Source organism: Lactuca saligna, chromosome 2 (assembly GCF_052625555.1).
Source record: "Lactuca saligna cultivar CGN05327 chromosome 2, ASM5262555v1, whole genome shotgun sequence".
Lineage (NCBI taxonomy): Eukaryota > Viridiplantae > Streptophyta > Magnoliopsida > Asterales > Asteraceae > Lactuca > Lactuca saligna.
The window spans coordinates 82,357,114-82,376,155 of NC_136418.1; positions in this window are offsets into that span (position 1 = coordinate 82,357,114).

Below are 19,042 nucleotides of genomic sequence, written 5' to 3' on the forward strand. Positions count from 1 at the left end.
GAAGTACCACTCGTGTAGTACGTCAAGTTCAATCCAAAGACCCACAGTTTCAAGCTTATTTATATACGGCTCGTATACCCAATACTATGATTGATGAACCTTGTATGGGTTCTACTATGAACTTCCGGACGGAGACTACCGAAGACTACGAGTGATCGTGCTGCCATGCAAATAAACTTAGAAGCCCAACGCATGCCCTTTCTGTTGATTGGGACAAGGAAGACAGATTAACAAAAGTACCTATCCCTTTTCCTTAATTCATGAGTAACCATACTTTATTTTAGATCTTTACGACATCTAATCAACCACAAGGTTCTGACTTCATAATCAGTATGAATTGGTTTTGTTCTTATACAAGAGGAAAGGTGACTGCCTATACCTCAAGACAACTTAAGACGTAGGAAGTTAACTATACAACACATGATCTTGAGTCAGGGGCAGCGGTAATTGCTTTGAAGATCTAGAGACACTACTTGTAGGGTACAAGGTGTACTAATTTCACAGTCCACAAAACATCCAACATGCATTCGACCAAGAAGAGTTATCACACCAGTAAGGCCAACGAAAGAAACAAAGTCGTTCCCCGATAGTGAAAGGCTCGCTCGAAGGCCATGCGAGGATCTGAATTCACTTAGGAACGCAAAGATCAAATAAAACTTCTATCCGTAGCGTAGTATCAATTCTGTTTAAACTCTAATTTCAGGACGAAATTCCCTCTAATGGAGGGATGATGTGACAACCCTAAAATCCGAGTTATAACGAAGAAGTTATGGTCAACCGAAGATTCTCGGCAAAACCGACAATACTGATAAACGTAAAACGCGAAATTTCAATACAATAGTTTTTGGCCTTAGGTATCTAAATGAAAGTTTTAGATATCATCAAACCGTAGACGTAGATGAAAAGAACGTCCAAATCTGACTTCGTATGAGGAAGTTGTGACTTTTCTAAGTTACAGATATAACAGTAGACAGCTAAAACCTCGAAATAGAGATCGAGAGACTTTTAGCCGACACAATCTAAATGAGAATCGAAGGGCTCAACAATACTAGCGCAACGGTAAAAAGTCTGATGAAAACGGACGTCGGATGAAGAAGTTATGGAATTTTAACGGACTTATCCTGTCCCGGCCTATTAAAAATATAATATTAAAAATAAATTCAAAACTAGCCGACAGAGTCCGAACGAAAGTTGTAGATCGTAGTCTCCCCTTCGCGTGGATATAAAGAACGCCCAAAACGGAGTTCGTATGAGAAAGATATGAATTTTTGAAGTTTGCTAATTAATTAAAATATAAATTTAATTAAAACCCGGTATTATCCGAAGAACGAGTCAGCGGTCCGATCCCTCGTACGCCCAGCGTACTCGGATGCTAGGCTCTGGTTCATCCATGTCGCCCTGATGCTTCGACCAAGGATGCGGTCATCAGTGACGTCTCGTACGCCCCGCGTACCGAGGTCCTCCAGCCCCTATATAAAGGGTGCAAGAGTGCCAGCATTATTTGCTAATTTCCTTCCTTTCTCGCGCCGAAGCTCTGCGTTTCAACCCTCGGAGTCATCCCAAAGGCCCGGTTTTTATATCCAAGTTGGGAAGACAGTTTTACACTCCCGAGACTCCTGAGAATCTCGAGAGATCCGCTTTCTCGAGTAGAAGTTCTGCTCGGTTTTCTTCACGCTTTCTTCAATCAATCAAGTGAGTTCATACCCCTATAAACTACACTTTTAAATGTTTTATAAATACTTTTATATGCTTTTAAGGGGGGGGGGGGGAATACAAGTTAAATACTCGAATTTTTTTCGTGTGTTATATAATAAAGTTCATTATATGCTTCTCATCAACGGAATCATATGTGGTTTATAACAATTATAGGAAAACTTTCGTATGAAAAATATATCACGATAACATCATAACTTTTGAAATGAAAAGTTTTGTTATATATATAAATCAAACACTCTGCTTATACTGTATGTATATGTGTCCATCTTTGGTACTACAAACATACGATTATTTTGGCACCAAAAACATCAATATTTTGGGATACTTGTTGTTAATAAATCAATCATATGGGATTTATAACTAGTATACAAATGGATTTACTACAAGTTTAGCAGTTTTACTAAACATATTACTTCAAATGACTTTCTTAAACGTTTTTACATGATTATAGCTCTTTATCAAACTGTCTTACACACTCTAAGCTTGCTTTCAAACTCGGTTACAAAGGTCTTTTCAAACAGTGGTTTTCCGTGTACTTAAACTGTCTTATCAAACAAAATACTTTCAATCGTTTTATAAACCGACATCAAGTCACAAATTCTTTATTAGACTTTTCAACGGTTTTACAAAATTTCTTTATGCTTTTATATTATAAATTGCATGCCTCTATATGTATAGTTATATAAGAAATGTTTAAAAGACTTAGGAAGGCTATCCAGCCTATTTCCTTTTCCTCGATTTGGATGTGGTCTGGTGGGATATCGGGTACCCGTCCGAAGGTCGTTTAAATATTAGTTATATATCATGTGTACATATATAGTCATAAATGTTTCATCAGTTAATTCTGTTCTGACGCTCTTGGGTAGCAAGAGTGTATAAATCTACTTAGACACTCATCAATTACATTCTAGTAAACTATTATAGGAATATTTAGGGGGATACAAAACATTACTCCTATTACAAGAAATTACACCAGAGTCAGTTCATTCATGAGTCTAGACTACATGCTATATGAAGGGATACTCTTACAGAGATTCCTCTTACATGGATATATTTATAGGGATACTCCTACATAGATACGCTTACATGAGTACGTTTACATGAATACTCTTACATCAATACTTATACATGAATAATTTTACATAGACATTATATGGCAAATTACTATTACATATTATATGTCTAGATACTGTTATATAGATCTCCTTTCTATTTTTACCTTGTGATACAAACACATCATCGATGAGAACATTGGACTTTATATCCTAGTACCAAAGGATACTTTACGGGATTAACCATTCCTAGAATCCCTATTAGCTACAGAGGTAAATGCACATCCATGGATGTCTTCGGTTGATACCATTACAGGTAACTTTAAGGGATTAACTATTCCTACACCCAGCTGTTAGCAACAAAGGTAAATATACATCTATGGATGTCTAAAGTTAACACTGTTAGTTATCCTAGTATAAAGGGATAATACGTAAGTTAGTTATATTATTACCATTATATTGTGTCTCATCCACATAACCAATGAGGTGAATCATATTTGAGTATCCTACTACCAAAGGATACAATTTCTTATATTAATAATAATTATCAAATAGTCGGGTTTTGGTAAAAGACTACTTTCAAAACAACTAGGTCTTGGTCGAACATTTCATCTATACTAATAGAAATCATAGGAATTTCAAGCGTTTACCAAACGGTTTCGATTACTTACAAATATTTCCACACTTATACGAAATTTCTTTCAGAACAATATCAAATCTTTCATTACAAGTTTTACAAATCAAAAAAACATTAATACTTTTGAATTCACCAGCTTTTGGCTGATACTCGCTTTCAAAATAACTTGTATTCTCTGGTTGCAAATAGACAGGTACGGCAACCAGGTTTTGTGAAGACGGAGCAATCCAGACTCGTCTTATTTTCTGATTATTTATTTTATTGTTGTATATTATGAAAGAACATACATGTACTTGAAACTTATACTATTAATGCAATGGATGATGTCGTTGCTTGTTTACTACTTTACGTTGTTGTGATACATTACATGACGTCCTCCGCCCCAGAACGTTTCCGCCATTCTCGGTTTTGGGGTGTGACATAAACTCATGGTGGGGGTGTTCTTGGGTGCTAAATGGTCTTACAACTCTTGTTGAGTAATGCTACGCTTGGTTTTAAGGCATTGGAATGGAATTTGAACAACATAAGGATCATTTGAGGAGTTTACATCAGTAAACTAGGAGTTTACGGTCGTAAACTCTTATGTACCCAATCTTAATGTGTTTTGTTGGTCCTAGGTCAATTAAAAGAGTTTCTAGTCCAATGTACAAGCCATGGAAGGAAGTTAGGGCACCAATTGACCATCTTATAGGAGTTTACGGCCCAGGAACCATTCCTTAGGGGGTTTACAGCCGTGAACTGGTAATGGAATGGTTTCTTGCATGTTTAAGGTCCCTAACACATTGTTGGATGCTTCTAGACTTTATTCCAAGGCTTAGGAGGTGTTTAAGGGGCATTTTAACATCTTAAAAGGGGTTTACGGCCTATGAATGGGTGTTTACGGTCCAAGCATGTTCTTGGGCCGTAAACTCATGTGTACCGCTCAAATGTTAAGGTTTTGGTGTTCTAAGTCCAGTATTGTAAGCCCTAAGTCATATCTAAGCTCCAAAATTGGTTTGGAAGGGTTTCGATGCTCAAAGACCCCATTTATGTGTGTTTGTGGCCTAAGGGTGTTCCAGGGCCGTAAACACATGTTTTTGGGGCTTGAAAGAGAGTGATTTGGATCAAACTTTCAGTTTTTAGAGAGAGAGTAGAAAGAAAGAGTGGAAAAGCTTCAAATGAAGCCCACTCAACTTTAAATAGGGTTCGGGTTTGAGGCTCGGTGGAATTCTACCGGATACTGACGTTAAACGGAGCTTTTGGTCATACCCGATTAATATGTCGTAACCCGACGCGATCGAAACTAAAAGTTTTCCAATTAATAATCTGGGGTGTTTTCATGTGCTTCTAATGGGTTTGGACACTCACGAGGTCATTATAAAAATATTAAATTAAATGAGCTAATCCAAAATGTTAACAGAAAATTGAAAGATAGACGGGTTTTGCTGACGGGAACGGGTTATCGTAATGGAAAAATTTTCAGGTTGTCACACTGGACCAACTCATCAGTCAATTTCCTAGCATTTAACCTCCTCTTGAATTACTTTTCTATCAATATGACATCCATCATGATCAGAGTCAGTGGATCCCACAAGCTTGAACTCAGAGTTGCGAGGATACCATAACCCAGGATTGGGTTTATGTTTCAGGTAACGAAAGATCCTTTTTAAAATAAGAAGATGCGATTCCTTGGGATAGGCTTGATATCGAGCACAAAAGATGGTGGTGAACATAATGTCAGAACGACTGGTAGTGATACAAAGCAGTGATCCTATCATTCCTCGATACAGGGTTGCATTCACATCAGCACTAGTTGGATTAAAGGAGATAGACATTGATGATGACATTGGAGTCTTTGCTGATTTACTATAAAAAACCAAATCTCTTTAGTACGTCTACAACATATTTTTCTTGACGAAAGAAGACTCCATCAGTGAGTTGTTTAACATGCAAACCTAAAGACAAGGTTAGTTCACCTATCATGGTCATTTCAAATTTCTTGGCTATAACTTCAATGAACTTAGAACACAGCTTCACATCAGTGGATTGGAATATGATGTTATCAACATTAACTTGAGCAAATATGATGTGAGATCCTGATTGCTTGATGAACAAGGTGTTGTCAAATTTTTCTTTTTTGTAACCACTTTGCAAAACTTAACTAGTCAATGTGTTAGACCATACCCTGGGTGCCTGCTTCAAACCATAGATAGCTTTATCTAGACGATATATATAATCATGAAGTTCTTCACTTTCGAATCTTGGAGGTTGTTTTAGAAAGACGTCTTCTTCAAGATCCCTGTCTAAGAAGGAAGTCTTTACATCCATTTGATAGATTTTGAAGTTCTTGAATGAAGAAAAAGCAAGGAACAATCAGATTTCTTGAAGTCGATCAACAGGGGAAAAGGTTTTGTCATAGTCTAAACCTTCCAGCTGACAACATCCTTGAGCCACAAGTATTGCTTTATTTCTAACAACAAATCCATCTTCATCCATCTTGTTTCTAAACACCCAGCGAGTACAAATAATGGTTTTTCCTTGAGGCATGTGAACTAGAGTCCACACACGATGACATTCAAACATATTTTGCTTGTCATGCATAGCCTTTATCTAAACAACTTCTTTGAGGGAGTCCACATCATTCTTTGGTTCGATCATCATGTCACACTCCGCAAAAGTAAAAAGATGGGGCATGGCAGTACAAAGGATTTCATAGCAAAATATAAAGACAACACCAACCATAGTATTAAAAGCTTTATAGTTTACAATGAGTTTGAACCTTTTGCTTTTGAGACAAGAGCCAACGATCCTACACAAGAAACCACTTTTGCTTCTTTGGTTACGACACTTTCATGGGACTTAAGTATTCCCACCAGTTTCGCTAGCGAATAAGACTTGAATTGTTCATGCGCTTTTACAGTAGAAACCACAGCCATTCATTCTGGTCTGAGTCCGTTCATCAACGTTACTTTCTGCTCAATGAACTTCCTCTCTATTCCATGCTTTATCATCTTACTTAAGAGATGATTGAAACCAATCAAAGGTCTGAATTAGCTTCTCTTCAGGTTTCTGTTCGAAAACTGCAAATTCTGACAGCAGCAAGGTTTGAATGGAGTGTTCTAGATCTTCATCAGTTGAGTAAAGCTCCTTCAACCTATCCCAGATTTCTTTTGCCATCGTGTAAGAATTGACCAATCGAAAAGTGTCAGATTGCAAAGCGAATCTTATCATTCTCATGGCCTTCACATTACAGTAGCTTGTCTTTTTCATCCTGTGGCATCTTCTATTCATCAGCAATAAACTTGTTATATTCCTTTTGCGTCTTGACAGTTGTGCTTGTTCCGGAATGTACAAACGGCCCAAGAGTGATAGCTTCCCAGATGACATAGTCATTTTCTTCAGATCCACCCACATAGTCTTCGAAGTCATGTGCCTATACTTCGTAGTTTTGAGTGTAGAGAATGGGTATCCTGGTTGTAGATCCAATGGTGTTTGAGATGTTGATGGGATTTGTTTGCGAATCTTCATGAGACATGGTGAGCTTTTCGAATCAAACCTGTAAACTTGAGATTAGGGTTTTATCTAAAACAAACTTTCCGTCGAAACAAAGAAGACGACTTGTTATTTACACGATAACAGCGGAAACCCTAAGGTATTCTGAATACATAATGAATGTGTATTGATCGCACAGTCTCTTACTCTGATACCAATTGTTAGAATGTAGTTCTATCAAGATCGATTGATTGTAAACATGCAAACAAATAAGTACGTAAAAGTAAACACGAATATGGCTTGAATACTTTGAATGATTAATGCTTCAACACCTCAGAAGAGCTTGATTAAGAACTTCGACCGTAGAAGTGTTTTAGGGTTACAAAATCAAGCGTAATCAAAAATACATCTATCAATAATGAATACATTCATGTGTATAATCACGGATGGACAGGCCCAAACCGGATATATACAAAAAGCCCTACAAGGCAACACAATAAGCCTCAACAGCTTAATCTTTTTAGTCATATCCAATTCTAGACTTTTCCATTCTCAATTCCCTAGGCATTAGGAAAATCTAAAAAGGATAAATATTATAGCACATGTAATCGATCCTATATCGGAAGCATATGGGACACGATTCATGATGTCTCAAATAAAGACCATTCTTTTGCTACAATATTTTTTATTTGCCATGTTTTCAAATTTTGACTATGAAGAGGGATGTCGTAATCATAATCGAATTCGAGATGTAATACATATAGAATTTCCTTATGTTTTTGAACCATTCCAACATAAAATTTGTCAGAAGAATATCGAACAAGATTCATGATGTCTCACATAAAGACCAGTCTTTTGCTACAATATTTTTTATTTGTCATGTTTTCAAAATTTGTTATGAAGAGGGATGTCGTAATCATAATCGAATTTGAGAACGTAACACATATAGAATTTCCTTATGTTGTTGAACTAGTCCAGCATAAAACTCATATATATATATATATATATATGCATATATATATACATACATACATACATATATATATATATATATGTATATATATATATATATATCCTTGACTAAAGACGATTAAAGTCTTAATCTAAGCTTTTAGAATTGAAATGAAGTATAGTTTTCTCTCCCTTAATTATAACAAAACAATTTTTCCAAATTGAAACATTTTGTTTTCTATAATTAACATTGCTAACTTGCAACACTTATCAAAATATCATGCTCCCACTAACATGATGATTATTAGCATAACACTTATGCTCCCACTACCTTTGACATGTATCCAAAAATCACCTGGACTTCTAGAAATCAATACTTTATTGACTTTCTTACCAATGTTCATATTTTCTGATATGAGATGCTTTGATAAGACTTTATCAAAATCCTACACCTTTTCTTAGATAGCTCACATGTGAGTCCAAACAATTTTTAGAACTATGAAAAGGGATGCCAGAATCATAGTCTCAATTATTTAGACCTTTGCCATTTCTCACAAGTCTATCTTAGTGTGCCGGTTATCCAAACGCGCTTCACTAACGACTTTGAGAATGCAAATATCATAATTGCTATCTACTTAAAATCTACTTAGTGAAAGCATTTCCTCACCATCATTTTCATGAATCGGAGAGAAACCTTATGAAACTTATATTTTATTGTGCATGTGTTCCTATCCATGTGAATTTGACAAAACCATAATCAAAAGACAAGGTTAGTGACAAATCCAAACTCATATCGACTAAACTTGTGCAATCTTAACTTCTTACCTCCTGGAAGCACAAAGGCCTACCATTGCTTCCAAGTAATTATGAAAACAACTGAGAACTTGTAGAACTCAAATGCATAGTCAACTTTAACTGGAATGTGCACAGAACAAGAATATGTCAACACGATAGCTTAGAAACCTCAAGTCGTGCACTAGTGATAAACTATAGGTTTTTTTCATGATCAGTTCTTGAACTCTTTCATAATCTTTTAGACTCCCACTATCCTCTTGACATATAAGACTCTCTTACCAAGAACCATTCCTTGACAAACAAATATTCAAGATATGGTGTGGATTCTTATTAAGACAAACACTTCACACAATTGGCCTTAGTTGGTCTTTGTTTTATCCAAAACATCACAACTTACCAATTTCAAATGTACAAGAGTAGAAAGCATTTTACTCTTACATTTGAAAAGTGTTATAAACCTTCTTTAATATGTGTCACTCAAGTTATAATCTTGGAGTATGACTCTAAGAGTTGTTTTGGAATGAATTATGAGTCATCTTCTTGGTTTAACCACTTCAACAATTCATGACTCCTCTTTTTAGCCATAAGAATGCACAAAGATGTCCTTAGAGGATGAACCGTGATATGGTTTCATAATCATTAAGATGATCATCAAATATGATAACTAAAGTACTCTCCCATCTTTTTAGATTCAAGAAACTTTTATCTTTCTTCCTAATTTGATTCTTCTTTTCGTTCTGCCATACATTGAAACTTTTTCAATGTTTCATAATTATACATGATGAGATGAAAACTCTCTTAGATCGATTAGATCATACGCATGTTTATCAGAATCATGCAAAGAAAATAACAGACAAAAGAATCAACCAACAATGAGCTGAATGATCCAATATATCCCCGCCTCAGCAGAGCTCGACGAAGAACTTCCGCTGTAGAGGCTTTTTAGGGTTACAATCGATAAAAACAAAAACATTATGAATGATCGACTTAACAACTACGTACCAAGATGCATGCAGGCATCTATAAATACTAAAACCCTAAATATTAAATCACGGATTGAGAAGCCTAATCCGGATAAAAAACTGGGCTAAGAAAGGAGCCCAAGACGCAACACATTTTAAACCCAACAATACTTAGACTTGTAAGTATAACCATATTTACTAAGCTTTAGTAAATCATGACGAATAGCCTTATCAATCTTTGTGGTGGACCTGACCAGCACACAACCAAGTGTACCTGATCCCTTACTCCTTCACTTGACTCACATATATATGTGAACAAGGAATTAGTCTTAATTTTCCAAAGATGAAAATTCTCATTAATCATACAATACAACTTGCATGATTCTAAGTTTCGGTCCAATTCAAACTTGGGTGATCAAAATCTTTCCTTATTTTGTAAATTTAGACACTAGTACAAATGAAAGAATCAAATTCATATTTTCATTATTGCTAGAAACATACAAACATTAATTTTCCATAAATGTCATTGCAAGGAGATATAAAATAAAACAAAAACAAAATTTTATTTATTTATAAAATGTAGAAAAAAAGTTTTCCTTACAATGCAACTTTAAATGAAAACTATGTTATTACATATTTCTTAGCAATCTATCATAACCCCTAAGTATTAGCTCAAAAATCTGTTCTTCAAACCATGTGATTGAAATGCATCTTCGTGATCAGATTCATGATACTCTTCTTTTAAGCTTCCTTCCTTTTGCATGATCCTACCAAACATCAAAATGCAACCTAGTCACATCATGTATTAAGAATCAAGAATTAGGAACTTAACAGAGTTAGATAGTTGACTTACCTAAAGCAGAGTCAAACTTTTTGATTCTTCCTTGTCTCAGATATTTCAGGTAGTTCGGACAGCTTCACAACCAATGCCCATTCTCTTGACAATAAAAACATATAGACTCTTTGAGAATGGTACATGAAACTATCACAGACGTAGCCTTTCCTTTTACCTTTTGGTCAACCAAGTTGAATCAGGCCAATCACTTTCCATTGGGAAGAGAAAGCTTTTCTGGACTTCCAATGTTACCATTGTCAATGTCCATGGAAGTTTGAGAAATCGATCTTCTAATTAAATTTGCTTTACCAGTGCTCCAAATCATAGCTGATTTAGTAGCACCAAGCAAATATGTAAGATCATTAAGGGTCATGTCATGGTCTGTCATATAGTAGTCCTAAAAGAACTCACTATGTGACTTAGAAAGTGATTGAAGAACCTAGTCAACAACCAACTTCCACAAGACTTTGACACCCAACTCTCCCGACTTGTCAATATATGACTTCATTTCCAAGATGTGAGCACACATAAACTTTACTTGCCAATAGGACTTGACTGACCTTGAACATTTCAAGAACTTGTGGGTTAGGGAGAATAATTAGAGGAGGTGGAGGAAGTAAAGTATGATTTCCATGATCCAATCACGGGACATCATCTTCATTAGGAAAGCTTGTTCCAAGAGATTTGGGAAGATCATAGTTGTCTGAACTAGACATCTACAATGGGAGATATTCAAGTTAGTTGATTTAAGTCCTTAACTTGGAAGAGGGATGCCGTAATCCAAGCTACAAAATATTTGAAGGTAGGGGAATGACGATTCACCAAATTCCACCATGAAAAACGAAACAGTTCATTAAGTTTTAATTGGATTGAAACTCTTAGATCTTTTGAGATTCATTGAACATTTCAATAACATGTTTAAATCTCGATTGTTCCCTCTCAAGTTTGTGATTGGGATTTCGAGGATCATAAACAAGGTGTGAATAACCATGAAAATTAACTGGGTACCCTTAATTTTTATCACCTAATCGATGTGTCGGTTGCCCAGACGTGCTCCACCAATCTATGATAAACATTAAGTCATCCTTTTCCACTCTTACTAGTCCATGTTAGTGTTCTGGTTACCCACACACGCTCCACCAATGACTTGGTAATGTACAAAGTGTAATTTCATGGGTTAGCACCAAATTCACATTTTCCTAAAGTAACTAAGATTGAGAATTTATAAAACGCTTAGTTACATTATATTCATCATTATACTTATAATGAGAATATAGTCCTTGTCCTACCCATTCAGCTAACGACCCTCCACCAGTCAAGGAAGCGGTGGGTGAGAGTAGATGCCAATTAAGCTACCATTTTATAGGCAACAACCTTATACCCCCCCCCCCCTTCCCCCTTATAGACTGCCTAAGACTAGCTTGCTCTTATACAGACATACATACATACATACATACATACATACATACATATATATATATATATAATTAACTTATAATACTATTAAAGTATAATGGTTGAATTTTAACTTTTAAAACTCTAGGGTTTGGAATTAAAGAGTGTGAGACTTTACAAATTCCAAAACTTGAGGGAAAGTTTTGAAACTATTCAAAAACTTTTCATTTCTATAACATATTAGTTTAATATGGCTTTTAATGACAAGACTCTTGGGCATCCATAACTTGAGGACAAGTTATGGAGCTCATAAAACAATTTATTAGAAAAGACTCTTCAAGTACATAACCAAAGACTCTTTAATAATCCTTTTAAAGAAAAACTTTTGGTTTTCCATAACTTGCGGACAAGTTGTGGAATCCATTAAAGGCCATTTAGATCATCTAATAAACAAGAAAACATGTTAAGAAAAAACTATGATCTAGATTAAACTCATATGAATAATACAATTCAAGTCAAACAATTTTTAATGTAATTACCATAACCATTAAAATAATACAAAACATAAATATATTGAAAATTATCTTTAGAATTGGATTATAATGATCATTACCACATCAAAAACATGTTTATAAGTTTAAAATAGCTTAGTGTAATGATTCTAGTCCAATTCTAGCCTTAAAACTCGAAAATATATTGTCTAGTGGTCAAACTCGTCGAGTGCATGAACCAATTCGAAGAGTTGGATGACTTTAGTCACTTTTTAGGCATGGACCCATCGAGTTAATCCCTGGACTGGTCGATTCAGTTGTCGAAACAGCAAAAAACTTTGATTTTCACCCTTAAAAAGCAACTAGCATCAAGTATAAATGAAAATAACCTCTGGCTCTGATACCACTGATGGGTTTTGAGCACATTAACACTCCTATAGTGTACATGCAACTTCATAAGCCTTTTAATGAAGCTTGAAGTCTTGAACCTTTAAGAGCTTAGTGCCCGAAGTGTTGCACCTCAAATGGTTCACACAACACCAAAAACAATTGGAATAACTTGAAAAGAAAGTCACTTAAGTTCACCTTATGAAAATCAGCTTTGCCCTCTTCTATGTATGAACTAGCCCCCATTTCATGAACCACGGGCCTCTTTATATAGTGTGGAGGATTAGGGTTACATTCATGTATACCCTGATACCCATGACCTTTCATTTCCATAGGATCCATGGGTTAAAAACTCCATGGACTATCCATGAAAGCTTAGCCCAACCTAAATGAACTTGGCCCATCCTATATTTATATATATATATATATATATATATATATATATATATATATATATATATATATATATATATATATATATATATATAAGAGTCCATATTTAAGTAATTCATTTTGATCACTAAATTAATTCTAAATTAATTCTTGATCAATACTAATTAAATAATATAATTTCATATTAATATATTAGATCTTATAATATATTAATATAAATCATAAGTATCCTTTTTCTCATTTTGTTTATCCAATTCTTCTGATGCCATGCAACCCAAATGGACCATGCTACTCTCGAGCCGAAAACATACCAATAATAATTATGGGCTTAGACATCTAATCCAACAACTAAGTCTCCGCTCGAAAATCTAACACTAGTATACTTAATTTCTACAGTAGAATTATGTCAATATTGTGTCAAAATTAGGTTTTGTATAAGTTACAACCATTTTTCTATAAATTCATATTTCCATGGATGATTTTGTTAAATAATAAATTTAAGTGAAAAATCCCAATTTTGGCAATGTCAATTGAAGTGTAACTATAACATTTTAGAAGGTGTTTTAAATGGTTAAATATTCAAAAGTAAATCAAGTAAGTTATAAATTTGCCAAACTTTGTGTTTCAGTTTTAACTGAAGACAAAGACACTAAAACAATTTTTCTTGAATTTTTTATTTGTCTAACTATTTTTAACCAATTTAATTCATTGAAAACATCATAAAATTTGGGGAAATAGGAAATGATCATGGAAAATTATTAGAGTTGTTGTGTTGCTGCTTCATAGTGTCCATAAATTGGGAAACTTGTTACATGCCAATTCTGTTCAATTAAACCTGGCTTTATAATTTAAATGTCATTTGCACCAATAAATCTTTATTAAATATCAAATAGTGATTAAAAATTACCAAAGTTTTTATTTGTGTTCAAAATGAACTCAAGGACTTCAAGAAAGTGTTTCATAAATTTTAGATATGTATAGCTCTTTTTTCTTTATTTAAACACTTGTCTACTCACAAATTTAATAAAAAATGCAACCTCTTAATAAAATTATCCGATATTTTTGTACAATTTATATACAAGGTATTTAATCTCGGAAAAATATAAAAATTGTTTTTTTTAAACAGATTAACATTGTTTTATGATTTTTGTGTATTAATTAATACAAATATCCAAATAAATAGGAATCAGTTTATAAAATGTCTACAAAATTTTGTGCCACTATTATTTAACATATATAAGCTGAGAAAAATATCAAAGTTGGTCTTCAAACAATTTAACTATTTTTATTTGTTTTATTCATTTAAATAAACAGTAATTAATGAAAAGTCATTAACCAGTAGGGAAAATTTACTAAACTTTTTTATTTACAATAAATATGTATTGTATAAATTTAGATTGTAACATCCGGACTCCCAGGTATCTTATTTTATGCTTTAATATTGAGTTTTTTAGAGAGACTTGGCGAGTAGGCGCTCAGACTCGCCGAGTAGGAGCGCGGATGGTCAGACTGATTTAATGGCGGACTCGGCGAGTCGACGATGTTTAATGAAACCCTAATCCCTGGGGTTTGAGACCTATTTAAAGGGGCTTATAGCCACCATTTGCATCTACCAGACCCTTGAGAGAAACCCTTATTGTGCTTGAGCGTTTGAGAAAGAGAAGGAGCCATTATTGGACCTTTGTGGGTTCGTTTTACAAGAGGAAGTTGATTCCAGCTTGAAGGAGGCTAATGAGGTTGCATATTCATGGATTTCAAATAGAGGGCATCATCTTTAAGGTAGCATATCGACCCTCTTTCTGTTTTGTTAAAGCATCCATGGATCTAGGGTTTCCTATGCCCTTTATTAGGTTGATTTTTTGAGAATAAGGTCCCTTATCATGTTTAGACTTCAGATCTGGACCCACAGTGGTCCAGAGAAGGTTATCCATCTTGCTTTATGGTGGGTTATGGAAGAAATGAACTTAGAGTGTTGTATTTGGGTCTAAATCATCAAGTAGTGTCATTTGGATGTTGCATGTGTATCAAGTTCGAACCTCTATGTGTTTATTGAGCTTAGGGAGGTTAGATTTATGGATTGGAGGAGCATATCTAACCTTAGAAGGTCATTTGAGTTTCAGCATGGCTTGAACTCGCCGAGTCCAAGAACAGACTCGGAAAGTAGGATGGGTTTTCCCCATAAATCACACAGATGGTAACTCGCCAAGTTGGGCAAGTGACTCAGTGAGTCATTTGGGATTTTGAGGACGTGAGTTCATGACTGAACTCGCCGAGTCACAATAGTGCACTCGGCGAGTCTGGTCAAAGGGTTGACCGTTGAATTTTGTTGAATTTTAGGGTTTGGTCAACTTTAGAGTATTTGAGCCTTAAGAGGGGTAAAATGGTCTTTTACCCTCCTGTGAGTGCTAAGAGAGGGAATGCTCTATCCTTGGGAAATGTGTTGATGCCAAGTGTTTATTTTCGTATGATTAGGTGGAGGCTAGATCCTATTTCACAGAGTCCGAGATTTCTGAGTTACCGAGTTACACAAGGTGAGTCTTCTCACTATACGTTACCTAGAGTGGTGTTATGATTTGACCGGAAGGTCTTATATGCCATCTATGAGATTGTGTGCCATATTTGTGATTATGTGCTATGTGTTGTATGTATGATATATAATTTTATAGACTGAACAGGAGGGTCCAACGATTTAGACTGGGCCAGAGGGCTTAACAAGCTATAACCAAACCAGAGGGTCCAACGAGCTACAGGACTGGAGGGTCCCGTTGAGACACATCGACCGGAGGGTCGTACAGTAGCCTCGAGTGGCATATGTGTTGTATGTGGTATTTTGGGGGACTCACTAAGCATTTATGCTTACAGTTGTCGTGTTATGTGTTTCAGGTACTAGCAAGGACCATGGGAAGGCACTGGCGTGACCCGTACACACAGAGAAGGGATTTGATTTTGTGAGCTTGGGATATGGTATGATTTCATAACTATTGTTGAATATTTTTGAGAATATTTTTATATAAATTAGGTTGTTGAAAAATGAAAAATTAGTTTTGAAAATTCTTTCGTTACAAGTTGGTATCAGAGCCTTGGTTTGAGGGACTCAGATGCACCTTCAGGCGTATCTGAACTCAAACTGAGGATTTAAGAAATTTTCAACAAATAAGAATTGGTTTTTCTAAAAAGAGCAATAAGTTTCAAAACAACCAGAGTGGAGCAGTATGCACGGTCAGCCAGCGCTCAAACGGTGAATCCCCAAAATACCCTTACATTATGTGTTATGAGAATATGATATGTTATGTTATGCATGCTAGAGTAGGCTAGGTGCTTGTATTAGGACTAGAGTGGCCTGATTTGTGATGCCTTAGCCTAGGAGATTACTGCTGCTATTAGATGCCTTGAGAGTGAGTAGGTAATAGTTAGGAGCTTATGAGAGGTCTATCGGAGGGTAGCCAATGCATAGCGAGAGTACAGTACTTGCGATCCGGGATCCAAGGAGGAGGACTTGGGGTGAGTGTTGATGCAGTGTGGTCAGTAGTATAGGGCCCGTACTACTGAAGACACCGGGTTAGTGAGTAGTCCAAGTAAGAATCCTTTGGATATTGGAGGATGAGTATGGTTGCTTTATCGAGTGCGAGTATGCTCGATCGAGTCTCTGATATTTTTATGTTGAATTTCAGAGACGTCATGGTTGGGACACGACACACACCTGGGAGCAGTGGTGTCAACGATGAGGAGATTGGTCGACTGATTCATGAGGAGGTGGTTGCTGCCATTCGGGATGAGATTCCAGAGATGTTCGCGGACATCAAGACCACATTGATTGATACCTTTTACGAGCGGTATGAAATAGTGACTGAGGCTACGGCTACTGCAGCTACTGATGTTGTTGCTGCTGCTAGACCTCAGGGAGGTGACTCATTGTTATTTCGGGAGTTCAGCAACATGAAGCCACCAGAGTTCGATGGGACACCGGACCCGATTGCTGCGATGAGATGGATCTATGACATCAAGGGATGTTTCTACACTTTTTCTTGTCCTGAGCACTTGAGGGTATGGTTCTCTCTAAACCAGCTCCGCTTAGGAGCGAAGGAGTGGTGGAAGTTCGTGACGGTGAGCTTCACTCTGGCAGAGATTTCTAAGGTGACCTGGGAGAGGTTCACTGCCATGTTTAGAGACACGTATGTTCCCCGGGTGGAGAGGGAATGGTTGATTCAGGAGTTTTTGACCCTCAAGCAGGGTACTGATTTAGTTACGGTGATTACACGGAAGTTTCATGAGAGGGCGATGTTTTGCCCTGAGCAGGTGTCTACCGAGCAAGCTTGCATGAGCCGGTATCTGAGTTTTCTGAGGAGATATATTTGGGAGTTCGTGGTGAACTTGACTTACCGGACATTTGCTGAGCTCCATAAAAATACCCGGAAGAGGGAGATTGAGTTAGAGACTCAGGAAAGGGAGGAGGCCGAGTCACAGAGGATGTATCGGCGGCTGACTCAGTATCAACCGACAGCCAAGCGGGCCAAGCCCACGTATTCGAGATCTGGGAGCACGAAGGGCCACACTTGTGGGAAGTTCGGCAAGAGTCATGAGGGGTCGTGCCAGGCAAGAGTATGTTACAAGTGTGGGAAGGAGGGTCATATCGCGAGGGATTGCCCCAAGGAATTTTCGGTTTGCTTCCATTACAACCAGATCGGCCATCGGAAGGCCGAGTGCCCTTAGCTACTTCAGGGATCAGCACAGGGATCTACGCCTGCTGCTAGGGCTACCAAGGTTCGGCCAGTGAAGGACGAGGCATCGAAGGCTCGCCGGGGAGAGCCTCCTAGTTGACAGTGGAGGAGGTCCGCGCAGCACCCAACGTTGTGGCCGATATGTATTCTTCTCTCTATTTATTTGAGTCTGAGATATTATGCTTATATTATGTTATGCGTAGGTACTTTTCATGTGAATTCTGTACCCGCCTTAGTGCTATTTGATGCGTGAGCGAGTCGATCTTTTGTGTCATTAGCTTTTAGTCGTCACATCAGTATTTTTCGAGAGGCTTTGAGTCGACCTATGCGAGTTTCTATAGCTAACGAGCGAGCAGTGTATGCCACGGAGGTGATTTGAGGATGTAGACTTGAGACCTTCGGTGTGGGTTTCCTGACCGATCTAGTCCCGATTACGATGGGGAGGACGTATGTGTCATAGTGGGCATGGATTAGTTGAGCCAATTTGGAGCTACCACAGACTACAAGCGTCAGCTGGTAACGATTCGAGACCCTAGTGGGGGAGTACCTACGGTGTACGGTGAGGGTACCCATCCTGAGTTAGCATTTTGTTCGGCTGCTAGGGCGAGGTAGAGTTTGCAGTAGGGTTGTATGGGATTTATGGCTCATGCGATGGACACGCGAGTGGCCGCTGGGAGGCCAAGTTCGATTGATGAGGTCCCGATTGTGCGGGATTTCCCTGATGTTTTCCCCGAGGAATTGTCGGGTGTGCCTCCCGAGATGCAGGTGGAGTTTTGTATCGACTTGGTGCCAGGGACGGCACCTATTGCCAAGGCACCCTATCACCTTGCGCCGCCCGAGATGCAAGAGTTATCCTCGCAGCTTCAGGAGCTGCTGGGGAAGGGGTTTATCAGACCGAGTAGCTCACCTTGGGGAGATCCTATCCTTTTTGTCAAGAAGAAGGATGGTTCACACCGGATGTGTATTGATTACCGGGAGTTGAACAAGTTGACGGTCAAGAACAGTTATCCGTTGCCGAGGATCGACGATCTGTTCGATCAATTGCAGGGAGCGTCCTGGTTCTCCAAGATAGACTTGAGGTCGGGATGTCATCAGGTAAGGGTTCGGGATGAAGATATCCATAAGACAGCTTTCAAGACTCGTTACGGGCATTACAAGTTTGTGGTGATGCCTTTCGGGCTCACCAATGCACCAGCAACGTTCATGGATCTCATGAATAGGGTGTATAGGCCGATGTTG